Source organism: Coturnix japonica, chromosome 7 (assembly GCF_001577835.2).
Source record: "Coturnix japonica isolate 7356 chromosome 7, Coturnix japonica 2.1, whole genome shotgun sequence".
NCBI lineage: Eukaryota > Metazoa > Chordata > Aves > Galliformes > Phasianidae > Coturnix > Coturnix japonica.
The window spans coordinates 9,324,193-9,348,934 of NC_029522.1; the positions used below are offsets into that span (position 1 = coordinate 9,324,193).

General features: G+C 45.3%; 1 long non-coding RNA gene across 1 annotated transcript in view; it reads right to left on the reverse strand.

Annotated features, from left to right (window-relative positions):
* LOC116653701 overlaps nt 1–22,655 on the reverse strand; it is a 163,193-nt gene extending 140,538 nt beyond the window's left edge. The window contains exon 1 of the long non-coding RNA XR_004308078.1: nt 22,379–22,655. This is a non-coding gene — a long non-coding RNA (uncharacterized LOC116653701). The remainder of the gene's footprint in view (nt 1–22,378) is intronic.
* Nucleotides 22,656–24,742: the final 2,087 nt, after the last annotated feature.

Below are 24,742 nucleotides of genomic sequence, written 5' to 3' on the forward strand. Positions count from 1 at the left end.
CTCTATGAAGCTCCTGAGCCTGACGCCAAGGGGTCATCTGCAAACAGTAGGGATGCCAGGGAAATGTTAAGCAGTCAGGATGTCAGTTTATCATGAGAACTTACCTGCAAGGATCTACACTAACCACAAAATAATACGGTGTGACTCTTTTTTATCTTCTTTTTGATCATGGCGAGCTACAACAAGTGAGGCTTAATCCATCTGGTGTCCAGTTTTTTATGTTTTCTTAGGAACTTAGAGATGATCAAATTCAAAATCCAAAAGAAGACTGCTGTTTCAACTGATTCTCCAGCCAAAATACATGTACAGCTCATTTTCTCAATTAGCAATGACAGGAGAACTCAGTTAATTTGGAATCATCATTCTAATCAGTAGCTTCCCTAAAAACATTCACAGTCTTTTGCAGTTGAGAACACAGTCTGTTACTGGCCCAAATGGGTTAATAGTGCTACCCAGCTGACCTGCACTCAACAGTGCACAATTTCTATGGTTTCTGTTCCCTCGCTCTGGTCTCAAAAGCTCTGACCCCACTGCTACAAGTGCTGCAGTGAGTATCCTGATGTCAGCTCTTACAGTGCTTCTCCAAAACTGTTGTAACGGCTCAAGATGGTTTTTTTTGTTTGTTTGTTTTGTATGTTTTTTGAGTAGGTAGGCCCATGCATTATAACCTTAACTTACCACTACACAGGCTGCATGGTTGCCCTCCTTTCCATTCAGGGAAAGGATCACCTTTCTCACAGGGGAAAGGGCTTGCTCTTCCTTGTTCTCACAGGGGGAGGCATTCTCCAGTTCACTTTTCTGCTGGTACTGCACCCTCTTTCCCTGCAGCATGTTTATTGTGAAAGTTGCTGAGATACCAGGGAATGGGGGCAGGGGGTTGTGTATGGCTGTGACATGTTCTACAGCTGACCCAGGAACTCTGGGGTTAAGGTATAAATCAAAAACAGCACCACTAACTGACACAATTAGATTCTATATTGAAACTTATGCATTAAAACTACAGAGAAAAAGAGTTTAATGGTAGAACAATCTCACTTCCTAACACACATTTGCTCATAGCACAGAAAGCTTTATCCAGCATTAATATCAGCTATGTGAGAAACAGGTGTTTTCTCTGGGAAAGACTCAGCAGAAGTGATAAATTGTGCCCACCATTTAAAAAATAAATGCTGTCTATAAGAGATGGGAGAGCCTATTTTTGTACTATTAGGGGAACATTCATTTACTGCATCTTAAACTGCTGCACACTGTATCAGAAGACACCCCAGCCTACCTGAGTCTTTCATGTCAAGTAAGCAGCCTCCTAGTTAATGAGTTACTTAACAGCTCATAAACTGTCCCTAGGCTCCCTGCAACCATAACCATTCCCATGCAGCAAATCAAGCACTGATGGCACCTACAGGTGTTTTCCATTTCAAATGTAAGAAAGCAGAAGAGAGACTGCACTAGAGATCCCATAAATAAATTATACTTTCTGTTTTATAGTAAAAGAAAAAAAAAAGACAAAATCATAAGCACCCTGTCTGCATGTCAGAAGACAGGATGTTCTAGACTGAAGTTTCATTTGGTCACTAAAATACAGACAGAAAATAACGCTTTATCAGCATCCCAGGACACTTCAGCTCAAGCTTCACATCAGGATCCTCCTCCTGAGCAGAACCAAGACCCGGTTTGTTTTCCTGTACACTGGACACAGTCACTCACAGTTCACACAGACCACAGGGGGAGGTGAGCGCAGCAAAAGCTAAGCTTGGATTCCTTCAGATCAAAGGTTGCAATCCATTGGCACCATCACCCTAACTAAAGTGTCTGGATGGACTTTGAAATATGCTAGAAAATGTGGAAAGTTTGCAAATTAACTTTTGCGTTACATCCTACTCAGTTGGTGTAGGGTGCATTAGATGTTAGCATGGAGTGTGTGATAGAGCGTACCCTTAGGAGGGCATGCAGCATTAACATCTGTACTTAGAGGATCACTGGCAATAACAAGCAGTTATCTAAGTGACTGATGACCTAGGCCTCTAGCACAAAGGTTACTATTACTTTTTCATTTTTGGCTACATCCTACTAGAAACACTGTGTGTGCTTCTTTCCTCCTATACAAATCTTTGCTTAGAAATCTATTAATACCAGAGTATATGTTCAATAGCAGAATATAGTGCAGGAATGAACTATAAGAAATGAATGAATAAGAAGGTGAAGATAATAAGCAGGCAATCAAGGAATTCAAACCTAAATGGTTTTATTCCACAAGAAAGATTTGGTCTGAGTATTTTGTATCTGGTAACTTAAAGATACACAATACATGCCCAAACTAGTATACCAAATACTGAATGAAATCTTAGCAGGGAATACAGTGCACTTCTTGGAAGGTTTTCCAGATCACCTTGATTTCACCAAGTGCATTTATGTCTATAAACTACTTCAACAGTCATCACTTGTTTGCACTGCATCCATCCTGTATTTCACAGATTCAGTTCTGCATGCAAAGCATGTATTACAAATGATGCATGCTCATGAGCATGTAGCTGATGTGTAAACATGCAATCTCCAAACGCACAAACTATATCAGGGAATGCAGATGTGTAGCTTATATCTTAATGTTCTTTAACTTTCTGAAGATCTACAGGTAGAGAATTAAATGTCCTTTTCACTAACATTTTCTCCCTGCCCTCAGCTTTCTGGATAATTCTCAGGAGGGTGCATGGGATATGATTATTTTGCTGCCAAACAATAGGGTGTATGCATCTATGGTGGTACTAACATAGCTTCTGTGTTCCTCCTTTGCTTCCATAAAAACAGACTACATTGACCCTAGAACCCTCAAAGCAGCATCACTTCATCCATGTTAGAATTCATGGCTGTGTTGCTCCAGCAGCAGAGGCCCCCAGGGCTAGGCATCACAACATGAGTGATGGCAGTAATGACATCACCCCTCAGTGATCCCTTGCAACAACCTCATAGGTTTGGACTGGGCTGAGTAGATCTGGCTGTGTGCTGGCATACACAGGTAGTTGTCCCAGAGCAAGGAAGAGCAGCGTCCCTCTACAGGCTCACAGAAATGTGGCTGAGTGAAGCCACTCAGAGAAGCACATACTCTGGTACAGGCCCCAGAAGTCACCTTCTAAACTTCTGGCTTCTGCACAAGACTCACTTTTTATTCCGACAGATACAAGGACAGTATAAAAAGAACTGGTTTCTCACCCAACTCCTTCTCCCCTTCTACAGCTTTCTGACCACGTGGAGCCAGGCCAAGCAGTGGTCATACGGGCCCCACTCCCTGGTCTGCGAGGATACAGAGAGAAGGGGTATCTGAGCCAAGGGAGGTCTGCAAACCTCATCAGGCAGTGTGGCATCTGCTAAGGAAAGAGGCAGGTTGACTTTAAAAGCACCAGGGTGCATTTGACCACATTGAGAGAACAGGAAGAAAGCAAGAAAATAAACCCAAGCAAATTGCATTTGATCTGGAAATTATTAATATCTGAAACAATAACGACAGACCCCCTGAATACCATTTGCATTGAATCCCTCCTTAGAGCCAAACCGCACTTTAAAGGACTTCATCTCGAAAGAGCACAGTCAAATTGAAACAGAACTACTACCACGAGTAAAGGGCTGCAGTGCCAAAAGATGTCAGATTGAACACGAAACAGAATTTTCATTCTTTTGTATACTCCATAAATATTAACAACTTGACACCCCATAATGAAAACAAAACGCACTTAAGCACGGGCAGAAAACCCAAACTAGCCAACCATTCTTCTTTTAGGATTACAATTGGAAATTGGTTGCCGAGGTCAGAGTTTTCCAGCATCACTGTAGGTTGGGATTAACTCTACAGACGTGGAAGTGCAGAACAAGAGGAGAACCTGGCCTTGCTTGGTGAGAGAGGACTGTAATTGCCATGAAACAGCCACCCCATCCCTCCAGCACTTCAATAGATGGATGCAGCTGGTAAATCCCTCCAGCAGCCAGCTGGCTCAGCCAGCCTGCAAGGGCAGCAAGCAGGGGGAGAGATGCTGCATGGGGTGGAAGCAGCTTGCCTGCCTGCCAGGGCCCTCCTGGAGTGGTCTCATCCTGCAGCCAGCAGGCACGTGGTACCTGGGGGTCACACAAACAAGAAGAAACAGTAGTGGCTCCACAAGAAGTAATATGCAGTGTGCAATGAACAAGTTTGCTGCAGTGCTGTTTTTCTTCTGAGTTCAGAATTTGCCTGCCAGTTCTCACTCTGCTCATTCTTCTGACAGAAGCATCATAGAATCCATAAAGCTGGAAGGAACCTTTAAAGGTCATCTGGTCCAACTCCTTCACAAGGACAGGGACACAACAGCTCAGACAGGTTGCTCAGAGCCTGGTCCAGCCTGGCTTGGAATGTTTTCAGGGACGGGCCTTCCACCACATCCCTGGGCAACCTGTTCCAGTATCCACGTGTCTTCATAGAATCACCAAGGTTGGAAAAGACCTAAAAGATCATCCAGTCCAACCGTTCACCTATTACCAATAGCTCCCACTAAACCATGTCCCTCAGTACAACATCCAGTCGTTCCTTAAACACCCCCAGGGTCGGTCTTCGGTTGTAATTGCTTCTTTTTTCCTAATCTCATCATTTTAGTCAGAAAAGAAGATTTGTGAATCATTCTCTTTGCGTATCAAGTACAGCATTACCTTCTAAGCAAGACTTCCACTTCCCAGGTCATATAACAAAAAGCAATCAGTAGCTGTGAGGCAGGAGGAAAAAAAAAACCATAAAGGTAGACTCCAGCTGTTCAGTTTGGGTTTGACTTGGAACATCCACAGAGCACGGGATGCACTGAACTCAGGGTTTCATTCCAAGCATCTTTCAACAAATCTTTTCTATATATCCCTTGGAGAGCGCTGAGGAGAGAAGGAAATTGCGTCTGCATGTGGAAAGTGATGGGGAATAAAAATAGGGAAATACTTGTTTTAATTATTTCCCCCCTTAAACTGGTAGCAGCTTTTGCATATACTATCAGAAAAGAAATACTTCGAAGCATTTAAGTTATTGCCTAACTAAGTATGAATCAGTTGTGCTGCTGAGAAGGGGACAAGTCACTAAAATGCAGCTCCACAATGCCTTGACATTCTCTCAAGATAAAACAGAAGAATACCACTACAGTCACCTCTACCAGTGCCTTCATGCATCTTCTTTCACCAATCTCAAGAGCCAAAAACAGAATTCAAGGGGCAATGGTGTATGAGGCAATAGATGTATTCCTCAACCAATCACAAGTATCTCACTTTTTTACTCCTTCCTGCTTTGCAAGTCGTCAAAGAGCCTATAGAATGCCTGCCTGTTTCACTTTCCACAGTGGTCCTCATTTGAGGCAGGAGTAAGCTAACTTCACTGAAGGGTCGAGACACCAAGATGAGTAACAGTTTGGCTCAAGGAAAGCCCTTTCCAAGAACGAGGCTATGCTTGTACACTTTTCCTGCAAGCTTTTGTTGCAGGGATGGGGGCCAGTCTGAGCTGTTATGCTTCCACACCCTCCTTCAGTGCAGGGGGAAGGCTCTGTGCAGTCTGTTACTAAAACTGCTTCTTCATGACTTTTCATTGAATGAGGACCGGGAAGTATTCAGTATATATTTGAATATCAAACTATGTATTGTAGGAACACCACAGGAGAGACAGTCCCAACCACAAACATAGGAGACAAAGAACCCTGTTGTTTCCAGCATTAAGTGATGTCTATTTAAAGCTTGGGGAACCAAGTAAGCAGTTCTGTGGGTAGATTTTTCAGCAACAAGTCCCTAGAAATTATTTGGGGCATCGGTTATTGCCACCACCCTGGCTTGTTCTTCAGTATATCCCTGGAAACACAGACCCTGCTCTTATAATAGCTGCAGCCCCCAGCCTTCTGTGCAAGGCTCAGACCCTCCTGAAGGGAAGTCAGCACAGCCTGAAAGATCCTACCATCTCCAACTGAGACAAATTGTATTTTAGAGATCTGGTAAATAAAAACTGGTTGTACCTCCCTCAAGGAAGAGGCAGAGCTCTGCAATTCTCCTAATATCTACACTGTTTGAGTAATTTCATTTGACTTTGCTGATAAATCAGGGATGCATTTTGTCAAATCATTTACTGATTGCCCATTTCATTCCTTTTGAAGTACACCCAGAAAGGCGAGGGAAGGACAGGGATGTTTTGTTCTATATTGTCTTTCCCCTACCTGTGACCAGTAAGGTATCTGGCTCTAGGTCATGTTCAAATCTTCTCTTCCTGTGAGGGAGATCCAATATTTAATGTAAAAGTGCAAAAGTATAGCATAAACACATTTATATAAGAGGAAAATGTGTATGTTTTCAAATGAGACTGTTCAACAAACACAGGCTATTGAGCAGGCCCATCTGCATGCTGAGAGGCTGCAACGGCCAGGTGTGCATGTAGGAGAGGAGAAGGATGGAGCAGAAAAAAGAAAAGCAGGAAGAAGCAGCTGAGTGACATGTAAACAAGCAGGGAGATGGAAGAGAACAGACCCTTAGCACAGCTCAGCAGCCAGCAGGGATGATTTGTGTAACTACTGCTAAGGCAAAGTGAAGCAGAAGAGCAATCCCAGCTCTGTGGGTGGGGTCCTGTAAGCCCACCATTGTCACCAAGCTTCCCTCCCCAAGATCTGAGTCACCTGGAAGCATCTGGCAGCCCACGGACACAAGGTCTGTCCAGAGAATGGCAAGGGTTTACAGCATCCTTGGGACTGGCTAGCCCCCAAGCTTGTAGAGAGCACCCACTGGGGGAGAAAGTCCCAGCAGTGCCCAAGTTAGAATATGAGAACCCCAAACCATATGCAGCCAGGCTCTATGGCAAGCAGTAACGATGCTGATCACCTTCTTCAGCCAACTTAAAGATTGCTGTATCATTAAACCTGCTGTCTTAGTTGCAGACAGCGGCTGAGCACTTCCTTGGAAACCTAATGGAGTTATATATGCAAATGTCTGAAATTCAGCAGACATCAGCCATGTTCCTCAGGGTCCAGCTCAGGAGGATAATCCCGAGTTCTACCATATACAGAAAATGATCAAATATCAATGGATTGCACTATGAGAGCCTCCAAAAAGGACACATTAAACATGCTTCCCTGAAGCAGCCCTAGACAATCCCAGCTTTGTACTAAAGGCAATTGGAGTAAATCAAATTTTAAAAAATTACAAAATCTTTTTAATAGACATAGAATCAAATTATGCTTTTGAGCCTTTTGATACGTACTAACAGCAATGTTGGGTTTGTTTGTTTGTTTTTTTAAAAAAGAGGACAATTTTGCTAGTTTAATTTAAACCAGCCATGAAAACAAAGGATTTAGCTGCAGTGCAGTTAATGATTCCAATAAAAAACTAGCTGTTTACATGTTTGACACTCAGACTGTTCCTGGCCCCTTTTAGTTGTTCATACAACACATTGTTAAGTTAACACTTAATAACACTAGATTAATATATAACAGAGAGATGCTGTATCGCAGCCTCATTTGCTTTATTTAGCAAGTTCTATTAAATTCTGTTTTTCTCCCTTGGAGAATCGTAAATAAGCCAATGTTCACCTTTGAGAATGAAAGTCTAAAGTGCAACTTAATATGAGCAAATCACTTGGCAAGTCATTTGTGACCTACAATTTGAAATCACATTAAAGGTACCTATTCTGCTAAATGGGAGATCTGAAGCCAACTGGAGCATGAAGCAGAGGAGCGTATCTATTGCCCACTTCCCCCCCTCCTCCCCAAGCCTTTGAACCTTACCGAGAGCAGGGCTGATCTCTAACTGTCCATGAACTGAAGAAACAGTACCTGTAAACCTCAACTTCCTGATGATCTTCACAGCACAAGCTGGCACTCTGGACAACCTGTCCCTAGGCAGTTTGTGGTCATATTTGGTGGGCACTATGAAATTCCTGCCCCACAGAGCACTTGGATCACTACAGCGTGTTAAGTGCTGTGGCACATGAATGCCATACAGCACACGACTCTAAAACCCTGACATAACAATACCCTCCTCCTTCTCTACACAGGAACTGGGCAGCAGAAAACTGCCAGAGTTTGAAGCAAGGATTTTGGAAAAGATCCTTAAAGGACACCATGGCTCAGGCTTCTGGGAATGCACGAGGTCCCTTGACACTGAACAGATAGACTTGCATTTGCAACATCTTTGTTAAACAGGAGCCCAAGAACCCATGCAGGCAGCAAGGCAACCAGCAGGAAGATGCAGTGTGATCAGGGGTACTTGTACTAGAGTGTGTGGGGGCAGATCTGTCACCCACACGCGGGTCTAGACCTATCTGCAAGTCAGGGTAACAGGTGGGAACTCAGCAAACAGTCCACTGTTGTCACTGCCCTTTTGTCCATCTTCCTAGGCTGTGCTGAATTCACATATCCTCTCCCTGTAGGAATTAAGTACCACCACACACGTATCCCAGCCAGTGTGCATGCTGGTAAAACATACCACAACTGACTGGGAGCACCCTGCTCTGAGCCAGTGAAGCTGCTTCCCTGGCTCAGTGGGAGGCTTTTACTGAACTGGCTTGGAAGCAGCCATGATCTTAGATTCCCCGCCTTACATGGGTCTTCAGGGGTAAAAGTGACTTACACTCTAGTACAGTAGTACTAGTTTTCCTCCTGTGACTTGTTCAGTGCTGAGGCCCTTAGACTTAAAGCTTATGCTACAGGAGCAGGAAAAATCAAATCCCTACACAAACCAGTGTAGGAGGAGGTAATTAACTCTGACTGGGAATTCAGCAGGGATATGGTTCTTTTGTTAATAGCAGGTGAAATACTTTCAAATGTATGTGAAAACTATGAACATAGCTACACAAAAGTCCAGGTGCGAGCAGCAGTGAGAAAGCAGAACTCCTGCCAGCACATTTCTGCCAGTGCTGGCTGACACTCAGTGCTGGGGGGAGCGTCTCAGCTTCTCTGCTTGGGTCCAGGCTCTTGGAAGGACTTTTTTATTCCAAAGCACTTAAATGCCAAAAATAGAAAGGAAATCCCTACCTCAGCTCCTGCAGAACACAGACACAAAGCTCTGTTCGGGTCCAGCTCTAATGTGTATACATTTTAACCAAATGTTCAAGGTATAATGTAATAAATTATAGCAATTCAGCAGCAATTGAGCATGCATTTTTACACAATTCTCTAATAAACACAAATGAAGAGATAACTTCTAGACACATCTTTTCTTTCTAAATCAATACCATACTTGGGATACATTCTACATGAGGTGCAATTACACAGCTGCAACACTACCAGAGCTCTCCTGCCTTGCCCTGAGCTTGGGCTGGAAAAGCTTGAAACTCACCTGTGTTAGAAGGAGAACAGAAAGCGGATTTGTGTTATACTTCCCGGTGACTGCTTTGCAAATGGCAAGTGTAACTGAGCACCCACCGACACACAGCTCCCAAGTGACAGGAGCACAGAATGTTCAAGGCCTCATTCTCCACCACCAAGCTGCATTTAGCAAAGACAAGAAATGTGTATCTGTTGGGCAACTCAGCTCAGGGCAGATACCCAGGATCACTGGGGACCTGAAGCAGTGCTGCCATCCCAGCAGGGCTCCCTGCCCACACTAATTAGTTGGTCTGCAAAGAAAAAAGCGCAGTGCTCCCCAGGTCAGTGCCCACTTGCAGTCAGCTCCAGCAAGCTGCTCTGAGCATCTGTACAAACACCAGGCCCTATACTACAGTGCTACTATGAGGTGCTAAAAAAAAGCAGGGAAAAGTCAAGGTTTTCAGGACAACTGTGTTCTCCCTTGATGGGACTTAACTAGCTCAGCACAGACCCACAGCCCTGTCACCCCAAGGGATCCATTCTGCAAAGCAGGGAGCTTGGAACAGAATATGTGACTGAATAGTATTAAAGGAGTGCTGTAAAGACAGATACATAAATTATAGTGCTGATGCAAAAGTAGGCATTTTTAAACTTATTATTAGTTCTTCTGAAAGAGATTATTACGTAGCGAAGGTAGTTATGAATAAATCAGATAAAGAAAGCTTCTTCAGCTAATTGACAATTGGTGCATTAAATAATTTCAATTAGGCTGTGGAAATAATTGCCACAAGATATTGTAAAACCAAAATGCCTCAAAAAGTGCTTACACAAACTTGTGAGCTCCACATTAAGCTTTCAGTCCATACACATCAGGGAAGGGGCTGTAGCAGCATCAGACTAGTTAGACTCACAGCTTATGTACCCTGTTATCCCTCCACGACAAATATTTTTCCAGCGTCATCATTGAGACAGTCTCTTTTGTGGTTGTGGTTTCTCCTGCCATGAATTTTTAATAGGATTTCATTTTTTCCAAATTATTTAATACATTACTTTTTGGGGGAGGGAGGGAAGGAGAGGTGGGATAAACCTTAAAAATCAGCCTTTTGCAATTGCTGAGAAAATGAAAAACAAAAGCACCAAAGGGAGAAGAATTCTAAAATAAACCATTTCAAAATATTGTTAGAAGAATATTTGGAAGATACAAACCCCCAACTTATATTGTAAGGAGATCCCTGCCCGTACACAGACTGTTCCAGCCGGAGCATTTCAAAGGGCTCACCTGCCCCTAGAGTCTCCCCTGCTGCCCCCAGAGGCATCAACCCGTCCTTCCACTTCGCTGCAGCTACAGGCAAAAAGTCACTCCCACTTCCCTAAACACGCAGCACTTTCACCGAGATTCAGCTCTCTAACAACCACTACATACAGCACGTAATTTAACAGGGATGCTGCAGATTTAATAAGGCGCCGATTATATACAATTTCAGAAGACATCCAAGTATAATATTGATATGGGGTGGATCACAGGGCTGCAAAGTTGCAGAGACATTCCATAATCAATTGGCATTTAACATTACAGCTCGCCAGCCAACAGGATCTCTGTCAAATACATAATTGGTAGCTTTAATTAAAGGGCTACCCACAGCTTCATAAAGAGCTGGAGACCAAGGGCCTGCAACAACTGCAAAGAGATGACGAACTTCATCAGGTTCTTATTACTCCCCGACCCACCACCAGCGGTGGTCACGTGCTAATTACAGGGTTCTTGCTACAGCACACTGGGCAGTCTTCCAGACCGATATCTCCACTGCAATCAGAGCCACTGCAGCTTATCGGACCGACTATTAACTTAGTCCCTGCTGGAAATGTTTCTACGTCTTTCCTCAGGTCTTGGAAGCTATATTCTTTTGTATTTCAAGCATTTAATAAATACAGCGGTAAAACACACAGATGTAACTGTTGCTCCTCCCAGACCCCCTTGTTGAGGAACCATGCTCAGGGTGAATATTTCCTTGTCCAAGCAAAATGTGGAAGGGCATCCTTCCTGGCAGTGCTAGCACACCACTAACTGCATTGGCAGCATCTGCATTCAAGGCAGGAGCCGAGAGCCAGAGGGGTCACTTCCCAGCTCCTGTCCCCCAGAAGTACTCGTATATCCTCAGTTGGGCAGTGAGATGGGATGCTGCCAGACTGCTGGCCCAGACACACCAGGGAGGTGGTTCCCTTTCCTCCATTCTAACACAGTCAGCATTACTGGCACCAGGCACAATAACATCCTTCCGTGAAGCCAAAGAAGTAGCTGTGTTTTGCAAGTTAGCTTGATTTCATAAAAGAGAATGTGCAGAAGTCCCTTGTAATGGCTGCTGAGCCCCCAGCAATAAACCAGAGTGAGAGCTTTCAGGCTGTGCATTGCTCTGTCCTGCCCCAAAACATGCCTACCTTTTGCTAACAGTGGCAATTTATCACATTTAGAGGTGCTTTCAGTTTACTGGATTATGATGTCACATAAGCTCCGAGTGCTATTTGCTATGGACTGAGAAAGCGTCTCTGAAAGCATTTTGGTTTGGTTCATTTTCAGTATATCAGAAATCCTAAATTCTCCATATAACATTGTCAGAGGAAAAGGGATGGAATCTCAGTGTACAAAACAATGACAATATGCCTATTTACTAATGACAATTACATGCAACAACTGTTAATGCACAAATACAGCAGAATATCTAGGTCAGGAGCTTCTCTTTCTCTATTCCTGGTTTTCAGCTCTGGTACTCACAACCTTGGGCACTTGTGAGCCGCTTCTAAAAGGAAGTATGATAGATCTCAGAAAAGCAAAACGTCAAATTTCAACTGGAAGCCACAGCTCTGCAGAAAAAGGATGAGAGCCACCACTCTATATTAATAACGGAGTGCTGAGCCCAGGTAATTGGGGGTCATGTCAAACATTACTAAATATCTTATTTCTACTTTAGAGGAACCAAGAGCCTGTAGTTCTGGGCACTGCATTTTTGGAGACATATGGGTTTAGATTTTAAGCAGTTGTTGAACAAAGTTAATCTCACTCTGGAGCTAAAAAATGAACATAAGCAAGACTCTTTCATATCAGAAATCCTTCACATGTTTGTTATTACGTGAGTTCTCCAAAATATTTTCTAGCAGAAATACTTGGCACAGGAAAAACAGTCCTAATGTAGTTGTTCAGCTAAAAAAAAAACACCAAGAAACAAGATCAAGAGGCTAGTGATGCAGTCATATCCCAGAATATAACCCGAGACTCAGACAAACCAGCAGTGGGAGGACCATTTATACTTAGCGACTGGGTTGTCAGCGTGAAAACCTCAAGTGGGATGTAAGTGTAGGGTTGGCTGTCTTTGGTTTTTTTATATTTGCTGGTTCAGCTACGACAACCAAGGGATGTTGTTGTTCAGTTTGACTAAGCAGACTAAATCATCTGATTTTGTACGTATTTCTTCAGCTTTGTTTGCCTTATCTCAGTCCATTTGGCTGATAACTAGGGCTGGCAAGAAGCAATGGCATTTTCTTTAACGATTATCTTCTCCAAATACAATCTTGTTCATCTTCACCACCACTGAAACCAGACATGCATACTCAAAAAAAAAGGTTTCAATTTCATCCATTAAAAGCTACAAATCCTTGGCGTGCCATGCAAAGCCAGCACTTGGCCCACAGGACAGACTGGCGTGCTAGGGTCAGTTGCCAAACAGGTCACTACTTGATTTTTTTCTTCTTTCGCTATTTTTAAAGTGTCCATTATAGGACAAAACACACCATGTTTTCCGTCAGCCCCACTGTAGGTTGCATGTTGAATTTACCAGCAGCCCTTGGTCGCTTCTCATCAGAAACAGATTCTCTTCTTTCTTCACTTTCCTCCAGAAAGCCTTGCCCTGAATAGGTTTTGGTTCCATTTTCAGAGGGGCAGTTCAAGAAACTGAGGGTTACATTTATTTATTTTAAAAGAAGCCTAAGCCTGATTTGAAAATTCACACACTGTCAGAAGCGACATCACTTTTCTAACTCGTGTTCCCAACCATAAGCAGTAGGGATTTCAAAGCACAAAAGCACACTCAGGACTGGCTTTTTTTCTTTTTCTTTTTCTTTTTTTTTCTTTTTGCTTCCATTGACTTTATCAGGAACTGGACTTGGCAAGTCCTCTGAAAACCTCACTCAAAGCTGAGCAATTAAGAGGTTAAAGGAAACACAGGTAGCCTTTCTTGCACGGGATTTCAGGTAATGTCGGGCTCTTCCTCTTGCTTTTCTCCCTGCTTTATGACCAGCCCTACCTGGGCTTCTCAGGCAGCACCCAGCTCTCCACAGCAGACAGATACAGCCAAGCCTACAGAAGTCGATTCCTATCTCAGCCCTCCTGCTCTCCAAGGGCCCTCTCACCTTCCTACACAGTACGAAAAAACAATAATAACAAGGCTCTGTTTTGATAGAGACAAAATGGTTGTTCAAATAGTTCTGCTAATTTCACAAAGATGCGTGATAATGTTTCACATATGGCTCCATGCCTTTTAATAACAGAAATTGAACACACATTTCAAGGCACAAGTTTTGTTGATAGGCTGCTGATAGTCCAGAGTAACTCTTTGCCTTTTGGTTTTAATTATTCTAAAGACAGCCCAGGGATCATTTACCCAGAGCTAATCGGTTTATGGGCTCTTTAAGAAGCAAGATAAGCCCACAGATGTGACAGCAAGCAGTGTGGGGGTCAGAGCTACCACAAGGACCTATGCTCTGGAGGATGAGAAGTGGAAGGGAAGGGATATGCTGTGGCCTCGGGCCTCTCAGCAATTATCACATGGCTGTTAGGACAACCCTGCTCTGTGTAAACACCTCTGTTTTCTCCAGAAGGGACTCTGATCCGAGAGTATGGTCCACAGTCACTGTTGTTATTCCTGGACCACACCGCCAAAAGCTGGGCATGAATCTGGCCCCTTCGATACAGGCTGTGTGACTTGATGTCAGGTATTATCTCTTTACAAGTGCTACCAGTTACTCATTCTAGTCAATGACAAATATTTCGGGGTTTAAACATAACCAAATTAGTGTATAAACTCTGGAAATATCTGATGTGTAAAAGACTATTTTATCCAGAACATCAAGATTATGGAGAGAGAACATGGGAAGCCTTAAAAAGTAGAAGCCCAGACTGTCTTAGGATTCAGAGTTAACAGCGGATCTAAAACACCTAAAATTGCAACAGGTTGCTTCCCCTGTACTTGGAGAGAATTGGAGGTTGGCATCTTCATAGCCACCAACACAGCCACCCCTCTTGGTGGGGCACAAGGAAAACCAGACCTCCCAGCTACACCCTCTGCAGCTCATGCAAACCTTGTGGAAGAAAGAGTCAGGCCTGCCACATTTGAAGTTTCTCCTTCTTTCGAGAGACCCTATCAATTTTGCAGATGTTTTCAGCCCATTATCACATTACAGGTAGACAGTTGTCATAAAGCATTAGATCTAAGCGAGGCTGACAGCATAACTGCAGGCTTGCTCCAGGCTTGGCAGCCTGTGCAGCACCTGCAGGCGCAGGACCAGAGCAAACTCCATCAAGAGACAGGCTGGTGTAATCTGCTGTGAATCACTTTGAATCGTTGCCTTTAATTGACAGGGCACTCAAGACCTGGTCTGCTATATAGACAAAAACCTCAAAGTGTGTATGTACACACACACACACTCTTGCCAGGAACCTGCTGGCCCTCAGATGAGCAATTGTTAGAGGCCCATCTTGCTGTTTGGTTTTTTCTTTTCTTTTCTTTTTTTTTTTTCCCTGTTTAATAGAGTTACGTGTTTGGCTCTGCTCACCATCATCACAAGAATAAGCAAGAGCAATGCTTCTCAGGAGAACTGCTCGGGCCTCAGGCATGGGGTCAATCAACATGAGACTACCCTGGGGAAAGGAAGGGGGCACACACTTTGGATAGGGTTATGGAAGCTGAAACCCTGGCCAAGTGCTGTAGGACAGCAAACAGCTCCCACAGATTTACCAGGTGAGACGACAGTTTTCCTCTCCAGGCATACCAGTGTCCAGCTATGCCACGCAGGTTTCAGAGCACTGCTTCTTGAGCAGTACCTGCATGTAAACTCTCCTAGCTAATAGAGATAGCAGAAAAAGGTAATGATTGATACCCTCACACTCTACTACGAGCTTAATCTTGCTCCCTCCAAAAAGCCAGACTAGGGATTTCAATTAGCAGGTGTGAAACTTCCTTGGGGAGGTAAGGAGGATTTCTCTTTCATTACTGCCCCAAATCACCTCCTAAGCAAGCTGTCCCAAGGTAAGCTGTGCACCTCCATTGGCTTCAAGGTTTGTTGTTTGACTGATGTCAAGATTTTAAAGAACTTTTAGGCACAAACCCTTCCTTACACTGTGCCAGAAGAAACTGAAACTGAAAGTACTTAAGTGCCTAGACTCTGCTGCCAGTAGTGTGTGCAGAGAGGCCAGAAGACAAAGGAAATTCAGGCCTTAGAGGACCCTTACCATTCTCAGGGTTTTAATTAAAGTTTCCAAAAAGGTTTGCTGAAAAGATTAAGGGGCAACACTGAGAGCACACTTGGGGGAGCATTCTGGCTGCTGAGCTGACTCCCTTCTCAGCCACAGATGCAGTTGTTTGCTTCTTGGTGAGAGGCCAGCTGAGAGAAAAGCCATAAAGTGATCACATGGCTGAAGTGGTTTCCATGACCAGACAATCCCTTCTTTTTATTCTATTAGAGTCTGCAAGGCCCAGACTCCAATACCTGACCAGACCAGCATGCAAGCTCAGCAGCTACCCAGGGCTGCCCAACACAGCTGAGCAGGCTCTGCCCTCCTCAGCAGCCCAGGGCACCAGCCCCTACCTCTTCAGTCCTTGTCTAGTCCCACATGTTCATTTCAAGGGGTGATTTGTAAGAGGGACCACCAGCAATAAATGTCAGATTTGGTTCAGGACTTGGTTTAAAGGCATTTAGATAGAAGAATAATTGCACAGGGATGTGGTTTACTCTGGAGAAATAAAGGCTGTGTTTAAATGTCTGAAATTCCTAGCGACTCTAATAATTGCAACCTCTGCCTCAATAAAATGCACAAATAATGTTATTGAAACATTTCCAATCAAAAGGTATTATTTTTGGTTTAAAACAGATGCAGTAGTCAGTATTTAAAAGGAAGACGTCTGGGCGGGCTTACCTCTCTTCGAAGGGAAAACTACTGGAACGGTGGTTTAGTCCCTCTTCCTCTGTTTTTATAGCCTTCGTACTACAACACCATAACTTTCATACAGCGCCTCTGTTGCCTTTTCCAACCTAGTGGAGAGCAGCTGCTGCACTGAGGAGGTTTTACTGCATTAAGGGGTGTTTAAGAGCACAACCTGGTGCGCTAGTGGAGAAGCGCTCGTGCTGCAGGAGCAGAGCCTCCTCACTACCACACTGAGCCAGCTCAGCAAGCACATGCACTGCCCCCCACACAGGCACCAACTAGTCTAAGGAACCTGGGAGCCCGGGACAGTTTTGACTTAGAAGCTCCCAGGGCCACTCAAACCACAGGCCTGTAGCTCAAAATCTGTGCATGTTCAGTGGCATCCTGATGCTTAAAGGTACATTAAGGCATCTGCTAGTAATTCTCAAAAGGTATCAGCAGCAGGTGGGCACTATACTAGCCCACTTGCTTAAATACCAAGTACTCGTACAGCTTCTGAGAACACAGCTCAGGATCCCCAGCACTATCTGTAACCTGCCTTGAGCTCTCTGCTGACCCGCATTGCTCACATGAGCAGTCAGATGCACCTACAGGAGATGGCAGAAATTGGGCCAGTGATTCATGATTCATGTGCCTATAGGATTAGCTATAATTAGCGTCTTCAAGTAAGACAATAACTATATCATGCTATCACACTCTGTGGATGCAGTATCAGCACATATGGAAGACATTTATTACTATAAATATTCAGGCACTCGATAGTTATCCAGAAATATAAAATCAGGTTAATCATTCTATCCTACAATCCTTGGCAAGAGATTTGAACTCAGGTTTTCTGGCTCAGCTGAGGGTTTTACATATGTGATCATTTCTGCCAGCTGGCAGCACTAAAATCATAGGCTGAAGCAGTTTTCCAGCAGCCAATTCTATCTATCTGCACAGTAATGTTACAGAGCTTAGCTTTCTGCAAGCCATATATTACCTAAAGATATCTCGCTGTTGCATAGAGCTAAGGAAGTTTCTGCAGTACAGGTAGAAGAATCACTTTTTTTTTTTTCAGAGTTAATCATTAACATCTCTCAGGGAAATAAACAATTGAAGCTATTGTGTTATTTCCAAAGGTTGCCTGAGGCAACTGAAATACTAATTTCATTAGCTATCATACATAACACAAGGGCAGCTATACTGTCCGCGCATGCATGTCTGTAAAACTGTTTCCAAAAATAAGCTGAAGGAGGAAATCCCTAAGGAATGCATTGCTACCCATCAGAGAAAAGGCCTGGGAGAATAAACTAACAAACCTTCCTTTGAAAAACAAAACAAAATACACCCAGCAACGTCAGCCCTGTGCTTGCTCAGCTTTTACTAACACAGCACACCGTCCTTGGATACATCAGCCGTCCCACAAGCCTGCCTGGCCAATTAACAGTCCTCCATTAGGTGTTACGAAAGCAAAATGGTTTAAACTTTTGTCTCACTGCCACTCAGCACCATCCTAAGAGGGAATTTGCCGGGGTCTGACAGGCATAGTGTCACGCCTGGTGAAGCTACAATAAAGTCAGGCTCACCCTCAGGGCCTGCTCTCATCCCAGCCTGCCTGCACTACCATCCACACATGTAAGATGCAGACACTGGTCTCAGAGGCCAGCCAGACCAGCAATTCGTAAGGTGCAGTTCTGGGCACTGGACAGCTACTTTCACTGGACATAGAGTCAGAGCCAAAACCAGCAGTGATGGAGCCGTGCCAGCACAGAGGCAGGCTGGGCACCCCTGCAGCAAGCTTCTGGAATTGGGAGGCTGGCACAGGGCCAGCCCGTGGCCCTGCAGGACCTGCACACAGCTACAACCTCCAGCAGGAGCCAGGCTGACTCACTGCAGAGCTTGTGTGACACATCTGTGCCCCAGCCTGCACCGCATCCCTCAGCAGACACGGTACCCAGGTTACTGCATCACCCATTAGCTGATGGCCAACTGACTGGAACCAGAAAAGCCAGGGAGATCTCGCTGCAAAAAGGGATTACAGAAAAAGGCAGCAGCTAGTAGCTGAGCACTCACTGCTGGTGTTTCTCTGTGAATTATCCCAGTCAGATAGAGCTGCTCAAGTGTTTGGCTCTAAAACAAAGCACAGTTGTTTTTTTCTGAGTGTTGTTAACCCAACATTCCCGAGGAGTAAGACTTGTTCTGTAGTACAGGTACCAAGTCTCTGGACTACATGCAACAAGGCTCAAGCAGGCAGAGCACAGGCAAGGTTTCTGCAGCATCCAATAAAAGGCCTCATCTTCTCACCCTTCACCAGGAAGCCTCAGTAACTCATGTAACCTATTCAAGGAGGTTTGTTTCCCCCTCCCAGCCTCCGCCTACCTACAGCTCACAGCCTCACTGTGATGATCACCATCACCTCACACACATACTCAGGAAGCCCACAGGACTTTTCATCCTGGAAACAACCTATTCTCCTCCTCCAGAAGTTTTAGGTGTGTTTATAGGGTGTTGCAGCAGTTGATGCATTCATTTACATGGTCACATGCAACATACACTGCATTTCAGCCCATACGTCTGTGTGCAAGACAACATGATCTGCTTACCAATAGAAATTTAACATTCAAACAGAAAAAAAAAAAAAGACAATTTGCAGAGGGTGAGTGCCTGTTAATCATAAGCTAAAGGGGAAAAAAAAATATTTAAGTGAGATATAAAGAGAGGAAGTGACTCAGTGGGTGGGAGGGAGGGGACAAGCGTTCCAGACAGATGGGACATGAATAACTTTTCCATCTCCCTCTCTCTTCTCTCCCAAGTCTTGCAGGAACTGCTGTGTTGAAATAGTCATTAACTATTTGATGAGGTTTTAAAATCTGAACTGAATCCTCTGAATGTAACCAACTATTATTTCAGGGTCTGCCTCACAGCAATGCAAGTGTTGGAGCCCTCTGGCCAGCCATCGCGGTGAAGGCAAGACCAAGCACTCGGCAGGAAAAGCCACTAACTGGCATCAGCTGTTTAGCTCCATACAGCCCTCGTAGTGCAGAAGGGATGGGAGCAGCAGTGCTGGGGGAGCATGCAGCCTGCCCATGTGCGGCAGCAGCGCAGTGTGAGGCTCAGGCCCTGTGGCTCCACTTGGCCTATTGGAAAGTTGGGTCTCATCATATGCTGGGTGGAGGAAACCCCACTCATCCCACCTCCTTTCCTGCAGGGCGGTCCCTGGGGAAGATTCTTCCCCTTATCAGCACGCCACTCTTCAGACAGCCAGGCCAAAATGCCCAAGTGTAGGGGCAGGCTGTGAGCACTGAGTTCCCACACTGCCCATGGGGAACCCCTCCTGCTCAGGCCACCATATGCTACAGAAACTGGCTCTGAGAAAACCTGAATGAAGCATTTCCTCTCCCAGATGCCAAAGGCTAATTGACCAGCACGAGACCTGCTGAACTTGGTGGAACCGAGGTGGATATAATCACTCAAGAGAGCCAATAACCAATTATCCGAATGGCTTCAGCAGTTTCAAGGTCTGCCTCTTTATTCAAGAGAAAAACAAAGATCAATTTCTTAATATGCTTTGTAATATCTGCTATTCCTTCCCTCTCATTATTATTATTAGCATTGCAGCAGTGTTTTGTGTGTATCATGAAAGAGTAGGACAAGTGCTGGAGCTGCCTGTGTGGTAGAGAAGGAATGAATGTAACTGTATCTCTATGTAGATATATACACATACACATAGTGCTACAGAACTGGCCCAGCCCATGAGCTCTGCACTGGGGCACAGAGCTCTGTGTGCCCAGCACTCATATGGGCAGAGCTCCATAGTGATGCACATGGCAGACAGGGTGTGGGCACGTGGAGGACACCGAGCTGTGGCAGTGTCTGGGGCAGGTAATGCCTCCACCTGCCAGGGCCACGTCCGCCACAGCCCCGCGAGATGAGCTCCTCAGATCGCAGCATTGCATTGCCCTGCAGTTCCCCTGTGTGTTTTGCTTTTGAAACTGCAGGTTCCTTTTCTCTCTGCAGCTACATCACCAACTAAAATCGTGTTCCCTTTGTCAGAAAGCCGCCAGCACTCCTTGCAGCCTTCTGTCTTACTTTGAAATACTAAACACCATCACACCGGACAAATTCCTCCCCTTCTCCCAGTACCTCCTTTTCTCCCCCCATGAAATCAGTGCCGCTTGGAGATGATGAAGATACACTCATGAAGATACAAACAGCACCATCACCATTTCCCAGCATCTCCCACAGCCAGCACTGTGTGCTACCAGCATCCTGCTGCTGAACGTGCAGGCTTCCCCTCTGGATGTGTGGCTCTGCATGGCCCTGAGAAAGGCCCCTCCAAACCAGCAGCAGCGGGCTCGTTTCTGCTGCCTTTTAGCTGAGAGTGTTTTACCCGACTGCAAAGCAGCCAATCATTGCAGAAGGGGTCTCTGAAGGAGAAAATGAGAACTGAGAGGATTGGGGCGATGCTGGAAGCCTTTATTTAAGGAGCTGTAGATGGATAATTGTCCAAGACAGAGTGGCTTGTTGACTTCCTCACAGCAAAAGGCAGAGGGTTGTTTAATTGATTTTAGCCTGTAACTAAACATATACTTCTTTCAATATAATGAACGGCAATGCTAAAATACTGTTCTCCTAATGTAAATTGATCCATTACAGATGAGCGTTTAGATCAATGTGTGATGTCCTCATTGGAAATAAAACTGTTTGCTCAAGATCGCTATAAAGACAACGGGCACTGATAGATGATATCGATGTGACAAGGAGCGGCGCTTAGACAGGATATTGCCAGGACCATGTTAGGGAACCAGCATTCACCCAACAGCCACACGTGCATTTTTAGAGGCAACAAGAGGAAAAGATATCAATGCCTTTGAGATAAAACACAGATGGATCTACAACAGCAGAGGGTGTCATCGATGCTGCACATCCTCAGCGCTAAACATGGTGACAGAGCACTGCCAGAGCAACAAAAGCACCCACTGAAATTCCATGCACCAGACCTCCTGTGCGCCCCGCAATGTTATGGCAGCAGCAGGCAGCGCAGGGCTGCACTGTGGGCAACAGATTGCTAAGGGTAAAATACGTAACATACAAGGCCCACATACAGCCCCTCTGTCTGTAGGACACAACCAAACTGCTGCATTAGGTTCACAAATACAAGGTCACGCATCCCACCAGTTTTATGGCTTTGTCACTCTCCTTTTTTTAATGTTCTAACAAAAAATACATATATTAAAAATTAAAGCGCTTTGTTACTTATGCACATTAATTGTAGGATGTACTTTATGAAGGCTGCTCCAGAAGTAATGCCTTCTATTTTATTACATTAGCCCACAACATCAGAGGCAGATGTGGGTGGTGTGGCAGTAAAGGTTGAACCTTCCAAGCAATATTCTGTTACATGCTGTTGCCCTGTGACAGATGGCAGCAGAGGGGCAGGCTGACCAAATGGCATTTGACAAGGAAGTGCAGAAGAAGCAAAGGTGTGTCACTGAATTCCTCCATGTGGAGAAATGGCACCCAGCGCCATTCACTGACACTTGCTGCACGCTAATGGAGACCAAACAGTGGCTGGGAGCAGTTGTTTCAGCAGCAGCAGCAGTGGCAGTGGTCAGCTCTGCTGGTGCAGGTTGTAATGAGCACAGCACGTAGGCTCTGTTCATTGCTGCCAAACATGCAGAGCTAATGGTGCTGCCTGCGCTGAAGAACAGGTTTTTTTGTAGCTGAGAACGTGCTCTACCAATCAGCGTTACAGTGCATGGGAATAAACAGGATAATTACTTCTGGAGTGACCTACACACGTGCAGCCCATGCAGACAAAGGCTGGACACCCGTGGAGTGCAGGATCCCAGGGGGTCCCTTCCAAACCTCATCCACCCCATGACTGCACAGCTCTGCATTTAATAGGTGTTTCCAGGTTGTTGTGGGTTTTCCTTACCTCACTTTCTCCGGCCATTTTGTCTTCTCCGTTCTGAGCTGAGGAAGCTTCCTGAGAGCCGGAGCATGGGCTTGCCCTCACGCTGCACCGTGTCCCGGCCACGCTTTACAGGGGCAGCTGCAAGCATTTCCCCTTCTCCCAGGGATGGGCTTTGCTTTGAATCCCGGTGCCAGAGCTCGTCATGGCGCTTATCGGGATGTTCCACACCACATCCCAGGGACGCAGAGCAGAAGGGACCCTCGCCGGCCACGACCCCAGCACGGCACAGCCGCTATTGCGGTACCTAAAATGGCCGCTAGGGGGCGATCCAACGGCCGCCTCATGGAGCAGCGCACACCTCTCCCATTGGCTGGGACCCTGCTGGCTTGCAGGCCTCGTGCAGCAGCATGGCGCAGGCAGCACCATGTGGGAGCGGGGTGAGCAGGCACAGCTGGGCGACTCAGCGTCACCCTGAGGCAGAGCTTTGCTGCTGCTCAGGTGCAATGAGGTGGTGATGTGCTGCAAACGTGGCGGATTCGCAGGGTGAAGTTGTGTAACAAAGTGCAGCGGGCAATGGCTGTGAATGTGTGAGGTTCTTTGTGGGCAACAGTTACCATTTGCAAACAAAACACAACAAACTTGTCAGAGCCTTGTTTCACTCTAAAAACGAGCACAAAGGTGAACTCTGCCATTAGCAAGTGGCCACAGCTGGGCTCTGCTGAGCACTGGGCTCTGGAGTGGGCAGCATTCACCTGTCAGAGCAGCTACTCGAGGGCAAAGCATCCTTTGCTACCTGTGATGTTCACTTGGAAGACAAAAGCCTAACAAAAAACAAAGGCTGGAAGGGAAAGCCAGCCAAGCTTCCATTGGAATATGGTACAGATTGAGCAGGGAGGAAAACCACCATTCAAACAAACTACTGAGGGCACTGGTGGATCCTCTGGCTTTTGAGGTCCTCAAATGGATTGCCTGGATTGCTTCCTTCTGCCTCTATTGACTGTCGCCCACCAATGAAGCAGAACCAGCATTTGGTCGTGAGTGTGTTTGCAGGGAGAGCCAATCCAGCAGAAAGCAGTGCTCAAACTGCTGCTGTCGCTCCCTTGTTCAAACAGTCTTTGCAGCTGAGGTCTGCATGTGAGCAAAAAGCAGAGCAGCTGGGCAGGGACAGCAGAGCCACCTCTTCCCATCCTCCTGTGAACTTACCCTAAGGTTGCAGGGGTGGCCTGCATTTGCCACTCCCTATTGGCTTTGTCACATTGCCTGCTCTCTGAGTCTCAGACTGCCAGCATCTCTCCCCCTGGATGACTTGGCTCGTGTTATTTTGTGTTAAAACCGGTATGTTTTTTTAATGGCTATAAATAAGTCAAAACTGCATCTTTAATTAATCACTGCACTTTATATTGTAAGTGGAGCTTTTTTGTAATGACTCGTTTATGGTTTTAAGATGCCATTTGCTCACTGTCAAACCTACCTAGCTTTTATCCCCGCGTGTTTAACAGCTTCAGGATAGAAACCAAATTTCATCAATGAAGGATTCTAATCCATTTAGTCTAGTGTAAATAACTGGTTACTAAGTGGGAAGAGATTGAACAGTTACTTTTATCTAAACAACAGTGAACTTCAGGCAACTGGCTGTACATTCATTGTCTTAAAAACATTTCAGACTGATCTTAAAATGTTTATGTTTTACTCACACAGGTTTGCAATTGGAAATACATATGTCCGGATGACTAAAACATGAAAAGCAGATAGGAGGAGCAGCATGTAAAGTATAGAGAACTAGAAGCATTAATAGAAAATTTTCCGCTATAGCAGCTATTAAATTATTTTTTTTTACTGTTTCTAAGAAAAACCCATATGTTTATAGGATTTTTTTTCCCCCAATTAAAGTGTGTGTGTGTGTGCCTTTCTGTAAATATTATTTAGACTCACACACAGAGTGCATGTATAAAATTATCTATCAGCAAAGCAAGGGCTGCTGCTCCTTTTGTTTCTTGCCCTGCAGGCAGGCAGGAAAGGGCCCCAGTCCAACACCACTGACAATTTGGCAGCAGCTGCCCAGGGCACGGGCTCAGTTTGAAGGGATGGCCCATGCCCCACTGAGGCCTGTGGAACCGCAGCCCCGCCTTCCTGCCATACGCACCAGGACTTTGCCAGCAGTTGAGAACAAAAGGTAGTTGGCCAGCTCCAAGTTTGCTGGTGCAAACAGGCTGCATCTCTGGCGCAGAGGTGTTGGGTTCTCCTTTGCCTGCTTGCTGTTCCTATGGAAGGGGCAAAGGGAGCCCAGGAGCTTTTCAGAGGCGATGCAGGGAGAGCTGTCGTGCATTCCAGAGCTCAGCACATGGCCGGATGCTGTTGTGCACAGCTTCGGAGCGGTGAGGTTCC